Source organism: Uloborus diversus, chromosome 9 (genome assembly GCF_026930045.1).
Source record: "Uloborus diversus isolate 005 chromosome 9, Udiv.v.3.1, whole genome shotgun sequence".
Taxonomy (NCBI): Eukaryota; Metazoa; Arthropoda; class Arachnida; order Araneae; family Uloboridae; genus Uloborus; species Uloborus diversus.
In genome coordinates this window covers 5,120,380-5,125,234 of record NC_072739.1, presented here as the reverse complement: position 1 = coordinate 5,125,234, position 4,855 = coordinate 5,120,380, and positions in this window count along the sequence as shown.

Here is a 4,855-nt window from a genome sequence, read left to right as displayed (position 1 = left end):
ATAACTATAAAAAAAATTAAAAACTGGAAAGTGGGGTTTTGAGATGGGGGAAAATGTCTGTCGGTCTGTGTGTCTGTCTGTCTGTCCCCCCCCCCCATACCTTTTCAGTGAATAGTCTGATTCGAACAAAAACATTTTTTGTTCGAAAGATCTCGGCGAGGGCACCTCATCACCATATTTCACTAGTGATGTTCGAAATAATTTGCAATTTTAGCTAATTTTGAGAATATTGATCAGATACTAGAAAGTCGATACTGGTAGTCGGGAAAGTAGGCTCGTTTAGTTCTGGACGGATTTTCTTTTTAAGTTTACGCATACCAGTCTGTTATCATTCGGCAAAATTTGCAGTCCCATTTGGCAAATTGAGAATTTCTCCCCTTCTAAAGATTGAAGTTCGGGGCACCCCTGTGTATAAGGTTGTGTGTTTAAAAGTATAGATATGACAATACATATTCCTAGGCTTACCGTACTTTACATAGACCAAATCCTGACCCCTTTAATGGGGAGGGGAGGACCAGCATAATAATTCGTCGAGTCTTAAAGCTTTATCTAATTTTTAAACACCACATTTAAGTTTTGATATAAATAATGTCAAAATTTCCTCGATAAAAAAAATATAATTATTTTTTTTAAACAATTGGATTTAATGAGATTCAATCATCAATCACAAGTGCTACAGTATGAAAATTTTAAAAGAAAACCGTTATGACTATTCACAGAATTAAACTGTGGAAAAACCATATTTTCGCCTTGAGAAAGGAGTCTTTATAATTTGAAAAAAATACTCTTCATGTTCTTCTCAAAGCTGCGGAGTCGGAGTCAGACTAATTTTGGTGTAAATTAGTCGGAAATGGAGTCTCTAAGAAAACATGTTATAACTACCTGACTGCCATTCTGTAATAGTTACCTACGCGTTTGTTCATTTTAATTACTTTCTTTTACAACTAGCACCTGTCAGCACATTATTTTGCTGTCTAGTAAAGGGTGTCCCAAAATTAACGCAAGATTTGAATTTGCCACCATTTTTTCAATAAATTGTTGGCAGCCATGAAAAAAGAACAATTTGACAGTTGAGAGTTTAGGGTTAGTAAAAATGGGGTGTTATTGTACCATACAGCTAGAGAGAGTGAAACATTTCAATTACTGCATGAGGCATAAGGTCACGTACTCTCTCATTTCGGTGATCAGAATTGGCACCCTAGATCGTGTGATTTAACATTATTAAATTTCTTCTTATGGGGTTATTTGAATTCAAAGGTCTATGTCAACAAGCCCACAACCACCCGTGCATTACCGTGTTGCGATACCGAGCGCCAATAACAGTAACTGCTTGACCAGCCTCAACTTTCATTATTTTTGAAACAATTGTTCAATAATGAAAGCGCGTTATTGTATCGTATAACGCTCCATTTTTACTTCCTTTTACAAAAAAGGAAGTATTGTATTCGCGAAAAAATTTTCACTCAAAAATCGCCCTTAATTTCCATTTTGCTCACCCCCAAATGAATGTTGAGTTTTTTTTTCGATTCGACCACTTGCGGAAAAGTGCCTAAGAATGTATAGACACGCGAAATATCCATTTTGACCATCACCGAGGTAATTACAACGACTTTTCTCGTGACGTCTGTATGTATGTGCGTATGTGTGTATGTGCGTATGTGCGTATGTGCGTATGTATCTCGCATAACTCAAAAATGGTATGTCCTAGAAAGTTGAAATTTGGTACATAGACTCGTAGTGGAGTCTAGTTGTGCACCTCCCCTTTTGGTTGCTTTCGGATGTTCCTAAGGGGGTCTTTTGCCCCTTTTTGGGGGGAAATCATTGTTAATTTCGATGTAAACTCAAGTGGCGTTATAATTTGTCGGACACTTGGCGATATATCGCCAGTCTTTTGGTCGCCAAGTTTTGTCGCCAACTTGGCGACAAATTTGGCGGAGTTTTTTTTTTTTTTTTTTTTGGTTTCAATTTGGCCATTGTTGGTGATATTTAGAGAATAAATATTGAATCACATTAAAATAGCGAATAATGGGAAAATGACATTAAATTGGAGTAAAAGGAAGTCATGTGATGCACACATCAGCTCGTTGATTACACTAAACTCTCAGCTGTCAAATTGTTCTTTTTTCAGGGTTGCCAACCATTTATTGCAAATATGCCGGCAAATTCAAATCTTGCGTTAATTTTGGGACACCCTTTATTTTGGAAAATGCAGTTTTTAAAATAAAATTATTATTCTTTCGAAGTAAACTATACTATACAATATCATACGAAGCTAAAGAAAATAATTGTATTTTTTTTCTTTCGGTACATGTGTATAACTTCGCTATATACAACTAGTATTGAAAAAAGGGAGGGACACCAAAAGATGTCCCTTTTTTTTAGTACTATAGCTATAAGGAGAGGGTAATGAAACTTATATTATATGAACTGTACTGGGGGGTAGAGGCGCACAAAATAAGCTCTTAAATTTAATTTTGTTCTTATTTAAATTGCAATTTTTCAGCGTAATTGTTGCATAATATTCCCAAGATGAAGTTACAAAGCCATCACAAGCTTTTTATTTTACACACCCAATCAACAGGTCCAGTTTTCTTTTTCACGTAATATGAACTGCGTCTGAAGTTTCTAAGTTAATCAGAACGTCCGTAAAAGATAAAAAAGCAAACATTTTGCGGCAATTTGTTTATTTGTTGGTGACCATTTAGGTCTTGCGCTCGTTTTTTGGTTTATTGCGTTGTCGAAAGTGAAGAAGCACAACTTGTCTAATTTCAACCAGAAGCATTGCTAGTTTAAAAACTAAAGAAGTGACAAAGTGAACTAGCGTATCAAAAGGAAATGCTAAAATATTTTCATAATTTTCAGCGCCATCTATTGAACAATATTTTAACTATATTGTTAAACATATAGCTGCTTCCAGTCAAAAAGTAAATAGCTATACAGATCAAAGTATATAACATAAATAGTCATGTTCAAAATTTGATAAACATACTCTAGAAATTTGGGGGTTTTCAAAAAAAAAAAAAAAAAGTTATAGTAAAATGATATAGAGTTAACATTTTAAGTATTAATTGAGATCCGCTAGTGTCCAGTGCAGTACTTATTTAAATAATATTAGGCATGTTTCGATTTTAAATGTTTAATAGAATCCATCAAGTGCACGCGGGGATCAAGAGTACGCAATAGTTCTTTTCATTAACTTATTCCTCCATTTATTTAATCACTACGTACTTATTCACTAATTAATTTATTTACATTCCCTCCTTTATGAAATTAATTCACTTATTTATTCATAATCCACTTATTTTCTTATTCATTCACTATTTTATTCCCGTTATTATTTTTTCTCATAAATTAATTAATTCGCTTATTTATCCATTCGTTTATTGTTTCATTATTTATTCATTTATTCGTTTGTTTATCCATTCATTTGATAAAAAATGTTTTGATAAACAAATAAAAATAGTTCATTAGAAAAATATTTTATTTTTCATTTTTCTCCTTACAAAAAAATGAAAAATGTTCACTTTTTTTTTTTTTTTTTTTGAAAGTAGGAATACACTGGCGAAAAAGGAAAAATAATATTTTAATGCAAGTTTTATGATAAAATACATTGTTCTTTCTTAATGTACTGCAATTTTCAAAATAAATTTCTAATTTGATCATTTTGAAAAGCATTTCACTCCCCTGTGACGTTTGTTTCCTTACACAAACACTACGACTGTAGAGAAATAGAAATCCAGGCATGGTTTTCTTCCTGGTAGAGACTGGAGAGAATACGTGTTAAGGATGGACGGGCAATGTCATTCTTTTTAATAGTCCGTTCATCAGAGGATCGTTCAATTTTTTTTACCCTTCATGGACTCATTCAATCGAAACGACGTCGTTTATCAAAAAAAGTTTTGCGTAATCTGTGTGAGAGTTTTTCACGTATATTGAAGATGTTTCATGCAATCTGTAATATTCTTTTCAGGAAAAACAACTAAAAGTAGTTTACAGTAAGAAAATGTGTTTATAAAAATTTAATCAAAAAATATTTTTCTTAGGTATAGATGTATGAAGCAGTTAAAGTTCGAGTTGTTAGACTTTAATTTCTCGGTGACCAAGTGGTAAGATATCTGTTTTTTTTTTTCCCCCCAAAAGTTGAGGATTTATTCTAGCAAGGTGCAAATTTAAATAAGTAAATTTTAGTTTCTAACAAAATAAAGAAAACTAACGTGGCGTCAAGAATTAGTAGAATTAATATTAACAAAATCACCGAATACCGCCTTCTGAAGCTTTCAAAGCTGCAAAAATGGGAATAAAAAAGAACAAAATATAAAATTACGCGAAAGATTGTTTTAATTCAAAAAAAAAATCTTATATACAAGAGTGACATGGTCAAAGTAAAAAAATATAACAAAAATTGATTTTGAATGCGTTAAAGTAACTATAATCTCAAAATAAATTAATAAATAAATAAATAATAAATAAAGTAAGAGGGAGTGAACTATAAAATAAATAACATCGTTCAAAAGAATGGTCGTGTATATTTTAGAGATCGTAATGAACCGTTCATTTGAAGGATTCGGTCATTCGTTCGTTCACGAACAACGCATCCCTACAATGTGTCCCGTATTATAAAAATTATATCAATTAAGATTTTTAAAAAAAATCGAGAAAACTGAGTTAATGAAAAAAACAATAATGCAAGCTTAGCTTTTCTAAATTTAAAGTTTTTTTAGAACTTAATTTTTGACGAAAAAAGTTCTATATGGTGTATAAAAGTTCTATAAGGAGGCATGCTTGTGAAGCAGAGACCGCCTCTGCTTCATTGGCTTAGTTTTATTGGGGCTTAGAAGTGGGGGAAGGGGGCAAA